The sequence below is a fragment of the Ceratotherium simum genome, chromosome 27, assembly GCF_057802395.1.
Source record: "Ceratotherium simum simum isolate JZ-2026a chromosome 27, ASM5780239v1, whole genome shotgun sequence".
Lineage (NCBI taxonomy): Eukaryota > Metazoa > Chordata > Mammalia > Perissodactyla > Rhinocerotidae > Ceratotherium > Ceratotherium simum.
In genome coordinates this window covers 18,578,338-18,594,653 of record NC_141926.1, presented here as the reverse complement: position 1 = coordinate 18,594,653, position 16,316 = coordinate 18,578,338, and positions in this window count along the sequence as shown.

Sequence of the window (16,316 nt, the reverse complement as noted above, 5' to 3'; positions counted from 1 at the left end):
CACATCTTCTTTATCCATTCGGCCCTTGATGGGCTCTTAGGTTGCTTCCAAGTCTTGGCTATTGTGAATAACGCTGCAATGAATGCAAGGGTGCATGTATTTTTATGCATTGGTGTTTTCAATTTCTTTGGATAAATACCCAGCAGTGGAATAGCTGGATCATATGGTAGTTCTATCCTTGATTTTTTGAGGAATCTCCGTACTGTTTTCCATAGTGGCTGCACCAGTTTGCACCCCCACCAGAGAGTTCCCTTCTCTCCACATCCTCTCCGACACTTCTTGTTTCCTGTCTTGTTAATTATAGCCATTCTGACGGGCGTGAGGTGATATCTCATTGTAGTTTTGATTTGCATTTCCCTGATGGTTAATGATTCTGAACATGTTTTCATGTGTCTGTTGGCCATCTGTATATCTTCTTTGGAGAAATGTCTGTTCAGGTCTTTTGCCCATTTTTTAATTGGGTTGGTAGTTTTTTGTTGTTGAGATGCATGAGTTCTTTGTATATTTTGGAGATTAACCCCTTATCAGATGTATGGTTTGCAAATATCTTCTCCCAATTGTTAGGTTGTCTTTTCATTTTGTTGATGGTTTCCTTTGCTGTGCAGAAGCATTTTAGTCTGATCTCGTCCCATTTGTTTATTTTTTCTATTGTTTCTCTTGCCCGGTCAGACATGGTGCTTGAAAATACGTTGCTAAGACCGATGTTGAAGAGCGTAGTGCCTATGTTTTCTTCTAGAAGTTTCATAGTTTCAGGTCTTACATTCAAGTCTTTAATCCATTTGGAGTTAATTTTTGTGTATGGTGTAAGGTAAGGGTCTACTTTCATTTTTTTGCATGTGGCTGTCCCGTTTTCCCAACACCATTTGTTGAAGAGACTTTCTTTTCTCCATTGTATGTTCTTGGCTCCTTTGTCAAAGATTAGCTGTCCATAGATGTGTGGGTTTATTTCTGGGCTTTTGATTCTATTCCATTGATCTGTGTGTCTGTTTTTGTGTCAGTACCATGCTGTTTTGGTTACTATAGCTTTGTAGTATATTTTGAAATCAGGGAGTGTGATACCTCTAGCTTTGTTCTTTTTTCTCATGATTCCTTTAGCTGTTCGGGGTCTTTTGTTGTTCCGTATAAATTTTAGGATTCTTTGTTCTATTTCTATGAAAAATGTTGGAACTTTGATAGGGATTGCTTTGAATCTATAGATGGCTTTAGGAAGTATGGACATCTTAACTATGTTAATTCTTCCAATCCAAGAGCACAGAATATCTTTCCATTTCTTTGTGTCTTCTTCAATTTCTTTCAGCAGTGTTTTATAGTTTTCGGTGTACAGATCTTTCACCTCTTTGGTTAAGTTTATTCCTCGGTATTTTATTCTTTTTGTTGCAATTGTAAATGGGATGTTATTCTTAATTTCTCTTTCTGCTACTTCATTGTTAGTGTATAAGAATACAACTGATTTTTGTATGTTGGTTTTGTATCCTGCAACTTTACCATATTCGTTTATTACTTCTAAAAGTTTTTTGGTGGATTCTTTAGGGTTTTCTGTATATAAAATCATGTCATCTGCAAATAGTGCGAGTTTCACTTCTTCCTTTCCAATTTGGATCCCTTTTACTTCTTTCTCTTGCCTGATTGCTCTGGCTAGGAATTTCAATACTATGTTAAATAGGAGTGGTGAGAGTGGGCATCCTTGTCTGCTTCCTGTTCTTAGAGGGATAGCTTTCAGTTTTTCACCATTGAGGATGATATTAGCTGTGGGTTTGTCATATATGGGCTTTATTATGTTGAGATACTTTCCTTCTATACCCATTTTATTCAGAGTTTTTATCATAAATGGATGCTGCATCTTGTCAAATGCTTTCTCTGCATCTATTGAGATGATCACGTGAATTTTATTCCTCATTTTATTAATGTGGTGTATTACGTTGATTGATTTGCGAACGTTGAACCATCCCTGCATACCTGGAATGAATCCCACTTGATCATGGTGTATAATCTTTTTAATGTATTGTTGTATGCGATTTGCTAGTATTTTGTTGGAGGATTTTTGCATTGATATTCATCGGTGATATTGGCCTATAATTTTCTTTTTTTTTTTGTCCTTGTCTGGTTTTGGTATCAGGGTAATGCCGGCTTCGTAGAATGAGTTAGGGAGCTTCTCCCCCTCCTCAATTTTTTGGAAGAGTTTGAGAAGGATAGGTATTAAGTCTTCTTTGAATGTTTTGTAGAATTCATCAGGGAAGCTGTCTGGTCCTGGACTTTTATTTTTGGGGAGGTTTGTGATTACTGTTTTGATCTCCTTACTGGTGATTGGTCTATTCAAATTCTCTACTTCTTCTTGATCCAGTTTTGGAAGGTTGTATGATTCTAAGAAATTATCCATTTCTTCCAGATTGTCGAATTGGTTGGCATATAGCTTTTCCTAGTATTCTCTTATAATCTTTTGTATTTCTGAGGTGTCTGTTGTAATTTCTCCTCTGTCATTTCTGATTTTACTTATTTGAGCCTTCTCTCTTTTTTTCTTGGTGAGTCTAGCTGAAGGTTTGTCAATTTTGTTGATCTTTTCAAAGAACCAGCTCTTGGTTTTATTAATTTTTTCTATTGTTTTTTTGGTCTCTATTTCATTTATTTCTGCTCTGATTTTTATTATTTTTCTTCTTCTACTGATTTTGGGCTTTGTTTGTTCTTCTTTTTCCAGTACCTTTAGGTGCATGGTTAGATTGTTTATTTGAGATTTTTCTTGTTTGTTGAGATAGGGTGTATTGCTATAAACTTCCCTCTTAGAACCGCTTTTGCTGTATCCCATAAATTCTGGCATGTCGTATTTTCATTTTCATTTGTCTCCAGGTATTTTTTGATTTCTCCTTTGATTTCTTCATTGACCCAATCGTTGTTCAGTAGCATTTTGTTGAATCTCCACGTATTTGTGGCTTTTCTGATTTTCTTCCTATAGTTGATTTCTAGTTTCATATCGTTGTGGTCAGAAACGATATTATTTGTTTGGTATTATTTCAATTATTTCAATATTTCATTATTTCAATTGGTATTATTTTGGTATTATTTCAATCGTCTTAAATTTATGGAGACTTGTTTTGTGGCCTAATATGTGATCAATCCTGGAGAATCTTCCATGTGCATTTGAAAAGAATTTGTTTTCTTCTGTTTTTGGATGGAATGTTCTGTATATATCTACTAGGTCCATCTGTTCTAGTGTGTCATTTAAGGCCAATGTTTCCTTATTGATCTTCTGTTTGGATTATCTACCTGTTGGTGTAAGTGGAGTGTTAAAGTCCCCTACTATTATTGTGTTACTGTCTATTTCTCTTTGTATGTCTGTTAACAATTGCTTTATATATTTAGGTGCTCCTACATTGGGTGCGTAGATATTTACGAGTGTTATATCCTCTTGTTGGATTGTTCCCTTGGTCATTACATAATGCCCTTCTTTGTCTCTTTTTACAGTTTTTGTTTTAAAGTCTATTTTGTCCGATATGAGTATTGCTACCCCAGCTTTCTTTTCATTGTCATTTGTGTGGAGTATCTTTTTCCATCCCTTCACTTTCAGTTTGTGAGTGTCTTTAGGTCTGAAGTGTGTCTCTTGTATGCAGCATATATATGGGTCTTGTTGTTTTATCCAATCAGCCACCCTATGCCTTTTATTTGGAACATTTAGTCCATTGACGTTTAAAGTAGCTATTGATGAGTATGTACTTACTGCCATTATTCAGCTTTTTTTTTTTTTTTATTGTTTTAGTAGTCCTTCTCTCTTCCTTTCTCCTTCTATACAGCATTGATGGTCTCTTTAGTTTGACCTCTGTCTGAAATCTCTACTCTTTAACTCCCCTCCTCCCTCATTTTATGTTTTTGATATCATATCGAACCTCTTTTTTGTGCCTTTGTATCTATTACCCTCTTATCATGCAAATAGATAATTTTTCCTATTTGTGGTCTTCTCTTTTCCCCTTAAATTAGTCCCTTTAACATTTCTTGTAGCACTGGTTTCTTGGTGACAAACTCCTTTAATTTTTGCTTTTCTGGGAAACTTTTGATATCTCCTTCCATTCTGAATGATAACCTTGCCAGGTAGAGTATTCTTGGCTGTAAGTTTTTTCCTTTTACCACTTTAAATATATCGTGCCACTCTCTTCTAGCCTGTAAGATTTCTGCTGAGAAGTTGGCTGATAGCCTTATGGGGTTTCCTTTGTATGTAACTTGACTTTCTCTTGTGGCTTTTAGGATTCTCTCTTTATCTTTAATTCTGGACATTTTGATTATGATGTGTCTTGGTGTGGGCCTCTTTGGGTTTATCTTGTTTGGGGCTCTCTGTGCTTCCCCTACCTGGATGTCTGTTTCCTTTCTTAGGTTAGGAAAGTTTTCATCTATTATTTCTTGAAATATATTCTCTGCCCCTTTGTCTCACTCTTCTCCTTCTGGGACACCTATAACACAGATGTTAGTGCACATGATGTTGTCCCAGAGGTCCCTTAGACTGTCCTCACTCTTTTTAATTCTTTTCTCTTTTACCTGTTCAGCTTGGGTAATTTCTTCTAGTCTTTCATCCAGCTCATAGATCCGTTCTTCTGTATCTTCTACTCTATTTTTCAGTCCCTCTAGTGAATTTTTTATTTCCAGTATTGTATTCTTCATTTCTGATTGGTTCTTTTTTATATCTTCCATTTCTTTGTTGACATTCTCACTGAGTTCATCTATTCTTCTCCCCAGATCAGTGAGCATCCTTAACACTCTTTGTTTGAACTCTCTGTCAGGTAGGTTGCTCATTTCTGTTTCCCTTAGTTCCTTTTCTGGGGTTTTGTCCTGTTCCCTTGCTTGGAATGTATTCCTTTGCCTCCTCATTGTGCCTCTTTCCTTGTGCTTGCGTCTATGTGTTAGGTAGCTCAGCTACATCTCCTGCTCTTGGATAAGTGACCTTATATAAGTGATGCCTTAGGAGGCCTGCAGTGTGCTTCCTTCAGTTCTCAATGTTTCAGGGGTGACCCCTATTTGGGCTATGTGTGTCTTTCTGTTGTAGCATGTTTGTTCTCCCTGTAGGCACCCAGGGAGGCTGAGTTATGCTCCTTGCCAGCTGTTTTAATGCTCAGCTGCTTGTAGTTGTTGTGGGCCCTTCAGCCTCTTTATCGGGTGTGGGACGCCCCAGCACAGTTGGCTGCAAGTTCTAATACCACATTTGTGTTGCAGTATTTCTTTTAAGTGAGTAGGTCCCCAGTGTGGCAGGTTGTTAGGCTCAGGGGTTTACAAATGCTATACACCTCTAGCCTTTAGGTCTCTTGTCAGCTCTCTGAGGATCGCAGCTGGGTGGGTCTGGACTCAGGCACAGGAGCACCCAATTGTTTCAGACATCGGAAGGTGGGGCAAACCCCCATGTGGGTCTTTGAGAAGCACAAGTCTTCTGCAGCTGACAAGCCCTGCCACCCACACGTCCACACACACAGTCAACACAGTCCTGCCCCATTTGTGTGCCCGACCTCCTGAAGTGGACCCAGTCTCTCCATGACCGGAGCCCCACACACTCCACCACCGCCTCACATTCTCCACCCGCTCCTTGTGCACACCCTGCCCCACTGAAGTGGGCTCAGTTGCCAGGCTGCAGAGAATCCAGTCACCAATCTATGCAGGCCCACAAGTTGCCTGAGGGCTTGTTGTTGGGTGGGGCCAGTCTCTAGGGTTGGCTGCCTGCCCTGGCTGAGCTGGATTAAATCGGTGCTCTAGCGGGTGGGCAGACCCTGGGCTAGCTGGCCCCAGGGAGAACTCCAATGGTATCTGTGTCAGCACGCCCACACCAGGCCACAACTATGGCCGCCGCCAATGTCCCAGTCCCTGGAGAGGTCTCACCTCTCACTGCAATGCACTCAGAGCCTATCAGGTGAGTCTCTTTTCACCAAAGCACTGTGCACCTTTCTTTCTGGTGATTTTAGGTTGCTTTCTGAAATGGGTGAGTTTGCGCGTGGGCCCTTTAAGAGCCGGTTTTAATTTTTTGTGAGCCAGCTTTCCTGGGGGTACTCCCCAATGTTTTAGTAGCAGGCAAAGTCAGATATTATGCCACTCGACTCAATTGTGCTGGGTCCACAAAATGCCTCCGGTGGCGGCACTCCCCATCTCAGGGCCCCGCTCCTCCAGCGAGGGCTGCAGACCTGTGGGCTGCACCCGGGCGGCCATGAAGCTGGCGGCTGGTGAAGGAGGCATTTTTCCTCTCCCGAAGGGAGTTTCTGCCTCTTCCACCTCAATTAGGATTGTCCGTTGTTGCAGGAGTTCCTCTTATCCAGTTTTCAGTTCTCGCTCAGGGGTAATTTTTCCACAAGTAGTAGTAAATTGGCCGTGTCCACGGGAGGAGGTGAGTTCAGAGTCTGCCTATGCTGCCATCTTGACTTCCCTCCCCTCCATAACTTTTTAAAGTAAAATAATTCAATAGGGATAAACCCTTCTTATACCTCCCAAATTCCATTTCTCTCCTCCTTTCCAAAGGTATCCATGCTGTTCTGACTATGTGTCTATCACTTACTCTCTTCTCTCTAGCTAGTTTTCTCTTTTCAGTCTTATCTGAATTCTCAACTTAGACGTCCCACAGGCATGTCAAGTTTAACATATCAAAAATTAGACTCTTAGCCCTTATAGCTTGCTTCTCTTTCTCTTTGTCATTCTAAGTCAGTGTTATCAGGATCCACCTAGTTGTTTAAGCCAGAAACACGAATGTCTTTCTTGACTCTATACTTCTGCTTCTCTCTACACTTGATCTATTACAGTTGCTCTGGATTCTATCGTCAAAGCATACATGCTCGTTCCTGGTCTGTTTGTCCTTCCATTTCTCTACTCTCCATCGAAGGTGGCTGATTCCTACAGTCTGAATTTTCCAGGCTCCAGTGTAAGCTAGTTTCCAGCTGGACTCTGTCAACAGGAAGGACTGTGGGCTGAGTGACAGTGGGAGAGACATACAAGCCTCTTGCCTTGGGCCGTGTCCCCTGCAATAGCTTCATCTCCTACTTGGCTTCAGCTCCTTCTGAACTGGCCCACTGTGATTCCCACTTCCATCTGATGACGCAGCCTTCGATTCTGCTAATATCACCTCCCACCTCTGACCCTCCAGTCTTGCAGTGGTGGTGGCTTCTTGATTTTCTTAACCTATGGAGTGTCTTACCATCACCTCCTATTTAGCATCTCATCAATTCGAATATAGGGATAACCAATTCCTTTCCTTAAATTTTCTCATTTTAAGATATTGTGAGTGGATTTTTCCTCTGGTTTATTGCCATGGAGCCTTTCAACTTGTATCTCTGCCTTCATTTGTATCTCCCCAAATCATTCTTGTTATGGTAAGGTAGATCATGTCATTGGCTTGTGTAAACCCTATGCTGGGTTTTACTTGGAATGAAACATGAACTGCTTTAACAACACTTGCAGGCCTAGCCTACAACTTTTCAATCTCAGCCGGTACCAAACACCGCCCTCCTCCTCCCTCACTCAATACTCCATAGCCCTGCTGGTCCCTTTTCTTCTACTGGAAATGACAAAGCCTTTGTACTTCAGAACCTTGGTACATGCTGTTCCTTCTGCTTGCAATGCTGTTCTCTTCCCTGACTCCTGGCTGAGGGTGTTTCATCCTTCAGGCTTCAGTTTAAATCACCTCTTCACGAATCTTCTCCGATCACACAAACAAAAGCATATCCTCCTGTTACAGGCTTTTAGAGAAACTGCATTGTTTTTCTTCCTTGGATGTTAACACAATTTGTATTTGTGGAGTGACTTATGAGTTCATTGGCTCAGTGTCTTTCTCTGTTTTCTTCCACAGGTTGGAAGCTCCGTGAATCTGGACTCGTGATGGGTCTGTCCATCACCATTTCCTCAGTGCCCCAAACAGTATCTGACACAGACCAGATGCTCCATAAGTATTTGTGATTAGGTGTTAAATGCATAAATAGAGGGATTCTTAAAGTTTATTTGTGAACTGAATTGATAAATAATTAGTTTGGATTTGAAATTGAACACGCTCAAGGATAGCTCACGATTTGTCTATATTGGCTGGCATTTTTCTCATAGACCTGAGACTGGATTTGATGTGTCTTCAGGTTGCCTAAGCTGTGTGCTCTGCCTTTGCCTGGGTGCTTCTCACGAAGTGCTGCATTTGATACTATAGAAAGCAGAACAAAACCAGACAAAATGTGGAGCTAACTCTCTTTGGATGTCAAAAGATTTTCGGGGTTGAAGAAAAGCCTCTTTTCAATCATCACCAGGAAAGTGTATTTTCCTTCCCCTTTTCCATGATTCTTCTTCTTCTCAGCAGTATCGCCTAAAAACAGTTGCCACTGCGGCTGGAAGTGAGCACGGCAGACAGGAGGCCACTGATGCAGAGTGAGGGGCATGCGCAAGGGAGGGGTGGGTGTGTAGGTCTGGCTTGGATGAAGGAACCATCAGCAGACTGTCCATGAAATGAAAGCAGCTGTGATTTAAGTTCCATTTAAAATTAGACACTTTATGATTCATGCATCGCTTTATTTCTTGCAGAAATCCTTCCTTAAGCACAGAAGACCAAATATACCAAGCTCTCTAATTCTCTACCTTTCTTTCTGTTTGAACACCGCCTTGTTGCCTAGGAACTGAGGTGATAGGTATGCCATAAATACATCTTCAAATCATCTTCTTTATTTTGCTGGATCAATTTATTTTCCCACACGGCTTCTATTGTTACAAAGGTTGATTAGAATACCTCCCTATTCTCCATTTGTTTGTTTGGAATATGTACAGACTGTGTATGCCCAATTAAGTAAGAATAAAATATTCTAGTTTCCGTTTGTCTTTCAATTTATTATCTGACATAACTTGGCTTCTGTGGAAAGCAACTATTTATGTATCAAGAAAAAATACACAGTTAAAAGGTGAATTATCTAGCATTCTATCGACTGGAGCTCTGCTAACTGGTAATTTCTCCCACACAAAGTACAATGAAAACTAACATTTATAATGATGATATTGAATAAATAATGACCCTGAATCATCACAAAATTAGCCAATTAATCCAATCCCATAATTTTATGCACCAGAGACTCTGAGAGATTATCTGCCCCAAACCTATGTTTAGTGATAAGCCAGGGACGGAATTCAAGTTCTGATACCCACGCCAAGGAATTCCCCATCCCATTCCTTGCCTGAAATTTTCTTCCCTCCACAAATGTTGTCTATTCTCAACCTACCAATCCCTCCATTAGACCCAAAAGTATTTCTGTGATGTTTGAATGTCAAAAGCATTTTCATATCTAGGTCTTTTATCTTGACACTGAGTGATTGCTCATTTAATGAACTCTGATGACAAATCCCTTTCTAACCTTCTATTGAATGAGAATCACCTATATTGAATATTATTTTTCTTTTATTAAACCTTTTATTAGATTGTATTTGCCCACAAATAGAATATACGGAAGCATGTGTAAGTTACATAGATAATAATCACACAGACACTCATGCATTCACCATATAATGTAAGAACTAGCACATAACCCCTTTAGTTGTAGCTATTTATGCAGCTCAAGATATTTTAGGTATTATCAAAGGATATGATGTTCAACAGGGCAATATACATTTCTTTGGTCTTTGGTAATAATATCCATCAATTATTGAACATTTACTGCATGCTAGGCACTCTATGATCCCCATCTCTTTTAGTCCTTATGACAACCTTATCAGGTGGTGTACTACACAGGATGTGTGAATTGCTGTACCAAGCATCCCAAAATCTCAGCACCTTAACAAAGAGAGGCTCATTCATCGCTCGATTCACAATCCCTTTTCTTCAAGCAGTGATCCTGAAATCCAGGGATTCAGGTCTTCTTCAAGCTTGCTTCTCTACCATCCCTACCTGAGACTTCACTTCCTCCACTAGATCATTGGACGTAGCTGGACAACCAGTGAAGAAAACATGTGGAAGGGGTCCTGCGACATTTCAGGGGCCAGGCTTAGAAATGGCACATACCATTTCTGCTCACATACCACTGGATGGAATTAGTAATGGCATCAATTTGTTTCAAGGGCAGCTGGGAATTAGAGTCCACTTGTGTGCCCATAGAAAATGAAATTGCTTGGAAAACCCATAGTATTCTCTCTGCCACAATTAGATGCTATCATTATTATTATTAGTCCCAGTGTATAGTTGAGAAAGGCGATGATTAGAAAGATAAAATGACTTGCTCCTCGTAGGAAATTGTTGAGCTGAGAGTCTAACTCAGAGGCTATGCCCTTACTCACTGCACAATACCGCCTCCTAGCTAGACCTTGGACAAGTCAAAGTTAATTGCAGACTGGGCTGTAGCACAGTACAACCAATAGGGAAGACACGAATGGATTTCTTTTAGAAATTGAATGATTATTTGCATATTTTTCTAAAAATAAAGCAGCATACCATTGTCTTGCCTTTTTTATTTTCTGAGTCATTGACTTCCAAGCAAATGATCTCGACATCCAATAAATCTGATGGAGAGTAATTATTTGTTTTAACTACATCAGTTATAATTTCTTAATATTGCCTGAATTTTAGCATCAAGAAATGATAGTCTGAAACTGAAGTCAAATGTTAAGGTAGAATTCAAATGAGAACTACATATCTGTTCCCTCTTTTAGCAAAATTGTTCAAGGCATCACTTGGATAAGTCCAAATTTGTGATGTGACTTTTGAAATAATCGTCTGGCAACATTTTTCACTGTTATTTGATTCATAGAGCTGTTCTTAAGTCTTTTGTTTGCTGCTTTTTGGAGAAGAGTATGGTAAAGAGAGCAAATTTGTTCCTAACTTGATATAGAGTCATTGAAAAATTGCTAAATGTCTTACAGCCTCCTTGGTTGGAAAGTGTGGGATAACTATATTGACTTATGTGTCTCAGAGAACTCTAGAGAGAACAAAATTAGCTAACTGGAGCGAAAATGCTTTGAAAAACAATATAAATGCTACAAAGCATTGTTGAAAACATATATCTGATTTTTGCATTGGACACCTCTTAGCCAAAACACTAGGATGATTTTATGGGTTGAATTGTGATTCCCTAAAAATATATGTTGAAGTCCTAAAACCCTATACTTGTGACGGTGACCTTATTTGGAAATAGGGTCTTAGCAGATATAAACAAAGTAACATAGGATGGGCTCTAATTCAATCTGAATGATGTCTTCTAAGAAGAGGGAAGACTGATGCAAAGGCAGACACATAGCGAGAGGATGCCACGTGATGACAGGCAGAGATTGGAGTGACATAGCTGCAAGCCAAGATGGCTCCCACCAAAAGTTAGGAAGATGAAAGGAAGGATTCTACCCAGAGTCTCAGAGCGAACATGGCACTGCTGACACCTTGACTTACCTTGACTTTGGACTTCTAGCCTCCAGAACTGTGAAAGAATAAATTTCTGTTGTTTGAATACATCCACTTTGCTGAACTTTGTTACAGGAGACCTGGGAAACTAATGTAGATGGCTGTAAATCAAATAAGGAAAGGGGAAAAATCTTCTCACTCATTTGTGTCTCTTTTGTCTCTTAAGGTTAAGAGGACACCCGCTCCCATGGAGCCAATGACCATAGCCGTCAGCACAACCTGGGGTCTGGCCAGTGTGGGTTTAGGCTCTTGGAATGGTTCATCAGGTAACTTCAAGGAAGTGGTACAATTAATATCTGATTAAAATGCCACAAAAATAAAGTAGATTAAAGACCTAAATGTCCCATCCCCCACGTTATTATGACACTGGGTTGGGGGTGGAATTGGTTATAAAGTTGGCTCTTTTACAAAGCCTTTGTGGGGATTAAAAGTTTGAAAAACTAAGCAATGCATCTGCTCCCTCCCCCCACAAACCCTGTTTTACTTTTCTGTTAGGTGCCTGTGGCCCTCTAGACTATCCGGGAAGCTGGGTCCTTCTCCTGTCTCAGACCTCAGGTTTGCAGGAGATGAGAGAGCTGGGAAGGCCTGGAACAAGCCCCCATGAAGTCAGCATCAGAACCAGCAGGAAGAAACTGCAATAACACTTGTCAGCACTAGGTGGAGCCATGGCAGAGCCTGCAACGCCCCAGTCTCCGATCAAGTGAGTACCACCCATGCCCGTGCCTAGGAGTTAAATGAACCCTCCATCGGTGTGCACCTCTGTTGTCAATAGCCTGCGCCTTGCCCATCAAGCAGAAGTGATGCCCATTTGTGTGTTCAGCCCTAGACAGAGCTGATAGTTCTGAGAAAACTCATAATCCTGCAGAAGCAGGTGTAGGCAAAAACACCTGGATGATATGTTCATGCAGTAGAAAAGACAGCCCCAACGCCTGTGCTGTGAGTCACTTCTTGGTGTCCCAACCCCGCTTCCCAGCTAAGACAGTGATGTTACTCCCTCTGCCCTCTCCTCATATTTCCAATAGACCCCTTTCCCCAAAGTCCCTTCAGGGCGCCTATTGTCCTTCTGAGGATGCTTTTGATACCCAATTTGGTTAGATTTCATCGGGAGGCACCCAGTGTGATTTGCTCCAGCTCACAAAATGTGGCTTCTGCAGCCTTCATCCTGCCCTGTGTTACTGGAAACATGCGGACTGTACGTTGCAATTGACACGACCGTTCTTGTGACTTAGTTCTGGGTCACATTATCAAAGCTAGCGCTGGGTTTCATGGAAGCAGCCAACGTCTCTAACTTAAATCGATCATTTCCTTTTATAGGGAAGAGAATAGGTCAGCTACCACCCGTGCTTTAAGCACGTTCAAGGTACATTATCAATTATTTTCATATAATCAGCATCAACTTAGGTGAAATTAGTCCTCTTTAAAGACTTTTGCTTTAGAAGTTTTCTCATTTGTGTTAAATATAACATCTTGCCTTTAAAAGGCAGCCTTCAAACAAATAGAGTAATTAAAATTGGTTTGGGTTAATATAGTTGTGAAAATTTAGGTGTAAGGAAACATGTGAGTTAGGTTCCTTATGAGTCAAGTCGAGTGCAACAGAAAATCCAGGTTTGCTATTTTATTTAAGAATGCTTCATTTTACAAGTCTATCCATTTCAAAATGTAGGTTTAAGAAATCTATCACTTGGTACCTTAAGTAGTCTAAGGATTACTTACAGGGTGGCCATTAAGACTTTTTTTTAATTCAGCTCGTGTTTTAGGAAATTATACTCCAGTATAGCTTATGGAATTTTATTTAAAATTAAGACTTTTAAGACAAGACATTCTCTTTTATGTCAGTTTTAGACTCCTTCCCCAAACAGTAAAAATGCCTGCATAAAAATAAAATATTACTAACAGATTTAGTAGTAGCTGATTCTGGGTTAAATGTGCCATCTTGTGGTTACATAAGGAAGTTCACTTTTTAACTTCTAATTTAATAATAATATGAAATTTGCCTTCTCATTTTGTCCTTCTGTATTAGAAGAGACGCTGCTGGGGGTGAAATTATCTATAACGTATATATAGATCCATGAAGATGTCGTGACATGGTGGCTGCAGAAGCCATATTTTGGGGTATGCAGGAGACTCTGCAAATGACACTGGGTGCCCCCTGGTAAGTTATCACCAAAACGAACACCAGGTTAGTAGCTTGAAGGCTTTACCTCTGTTCAGAAATCTTTCCCAAGTCATTCTATATAGTTATTCTACATACTAGACAACTAATAGCTGTGCATATAATCCAGAAATAAATAAAATGGAGAGATGTGTGTATATAGGTGGGGTGGGGTGGAAGGACAAGAAACTACACCCCTGAAGGTAAAACTAATTTAGTTAAAAAGTAGTAGTCCACAGCCTCTACTCCCACAAGCTCCCTTAGTCCCCCACCTGTGAACCCCCCTTCTCTTGAAGAAGGCAGGAAGGAGGGTGGGTCCCATCAATGTCTAATGAAAGCTCGCTCATACTTGCTTGGGGAGTTCCCACCTCATCAGTTTCCTCCAGAACCTGGAGCCATCTCAGTCTGCCAGAGTTCTTTCAACAGGGTCTTCCCTGCAGACTCTTTCTTCTTTCTCCCTTTTTGAGGAAAGGCCATCCCTCACGCCTTGTCCAACTTCCAGGAGCTTATTTCTCCTTTTGCCACAAAAATTTCAGAGGTACATTTCTTTGGGCACATTAAATTTTAGCTAATATTTATTGCCTTCAAAATGATCTGTTTCTGCTGTCTACTTGATTGCTTTCCACATTTAGTAAAATAGCTTCTGACAACAAAATGAGTCACAGGAGGCTCCCTTAATTTAAGGCGGGGCAGTGCAGTTTGTTCATATTAGTGTATCTTGCTGTCTTTTCCTGTGTAATGTAAGACTTAGAAGGAAGACCCAGGCCTCTGAGCCCCTCCCACCTTTCTTTGCAAGGACAACAGGGGACTACTGGTGTCTGATTCCCTGGATGGGGACATACATTCCTACAGCCCAGTTTAAGTTCTTCAGCGCAAGAAGAGAAAGAAATATTTTTGCTAAATTCATTTATCTGCGATATTTTTAAAGCGTCATTTAACATAATGTCAGGGATATAGAATGTCAGATTGAGACAATTATGACAGTTGGCAGTCTGGTTGGGAGATTGCAGATGAAATGTGGGGATGATAAAAATATAGCGTTTTTGGAGCCTTAACCATGTGCCCAGTGTTTAAGAGAGCTTCAAGTAGGAACTCTTCTAATTATCACAAGTCTATAAGATGAGACTACTATTGTCCCTTTTTACCAGGTGAGGAAACTGAGGCACAGGGTCCTTGTAAAACTTGCCTAATGTCATAAGCTGGAAAGTAGTGGAGTTGGGATTTGAACCCAGTGTCCCTCTGCCTTTAGCATCCTTGCTCTTCATCTCAATGCTATCCTAGATTTTGTGGTAACAGCAGAAAATCAGTATCTCTCCAAACTATTAACTCAACAAACATTTGTGATTGCTGACTAAGTGTCTGGCCCCGTGATGAGCTCTGAGAGTACAGAGAGGGATGACCCAGTCCCAGTTGTCAAGCCTCTACTGAGTCTTTTTCAACCTTTGAACACAGCTGTGAGAAACTTCCAGCTCCACAGCTTTTGCCCACCAAGCAGTTCCAACAAATGGTGTCTAGACACCACATACCACAGAGCCGCTGCCTTGCCAGCAATGAGGTCACGTAACGCAGCCAGTCACTAACACAGAGGCTGTGTTGGCGGCGTCTCAGGCCTGCTAATTGGGACAGGTGCAGAGGGTGATGACAGCAGGCCACCCATGGAGCTCTGGCACGGCCAGCAAAGGCATGAGGAGCAGGGGGAAGAAATAAGGTGAAGCCTGAACTGCAGCCCAGGCAGTGATGGCTGGCAAACGAAAACATGTAGGGAAGGGACCATCCTGGCAAGTACCAAGAAGAAAAAGTGTCATTTTTAGAATGGGAATTCCCTAATCTCTAAAGCGAACAGTAGAGCCTCAAGAAAGGTACGGATATATATAGCCACAAGGTTGTCACGCTGTGGTGGCCATGTGTTGCTGTGATGGTGAAAGCTATGCCACCAGGATTTCAAATACCAGCAGAGTCACCCATGGTGGACAGGTGTCAGCAGAGCTTCCAGACTAAGACAGACTAGGAAGAAGGACCTGGCCACCCACTTCCGAAAAAACTGGCCATGAAAACCCTGTGAATAGCAGTGGAGCATGTCTGATATAGCACTGGAATGTGAGAGGATGGTGCAAAAAGACCGGGCGGGGTTCCACTCTTGCTGTACACAGAGTCACTAGTAGTCAGAATCAACTCAAATGACACTAACAACAAATACAACCACAAGCCTGCCAAAACAGAAAGGTCATTCACATATACACACACATTCACTCAATAATCACGGTAGAAGCTGTGGCTCTTTCTAGGGAGTAGAGGTAAGTGATGTTTTGGGGAAGACTCTTTGATAATGGCATTTCGAATGGATAGACAAGAATTAGGAATAAAAATATAAGAAATACCATCTCAGTTACCATTTAAAAGTTGGTTAGGAGAGATCATGAAAATGTTAAAGGGAAAGTAGCAGATCTGGGCTGCTCACTAAGAGAAGCAAGTAAAGAAATAAGTTTGACCTTCCTGGATTCTGAAGGTTTAACTTCGTCAGCAGAGTTCATCTAATGTTGTAAGCATTGGCAGGAATGTTCTAGAACACCAAGAGGAATGAGAGGAAGTCATTTGATTCCAGGAATTTACAATATATTGGAACAGGGCAAATAATTGAGAAGTTCAGAAATGTTCAAAGGTTTAGTGGAGAGATGTCCATTTCTATGTGAACTAGTGGTATTAATTTGCTTTGAAATGTGTAATAACTGATATTGAATTTAAATCCCATAATTGCATGTAATATGTGTTTCTGGTACGATCTGTTATGACTTTGAAAAATAATAGCTA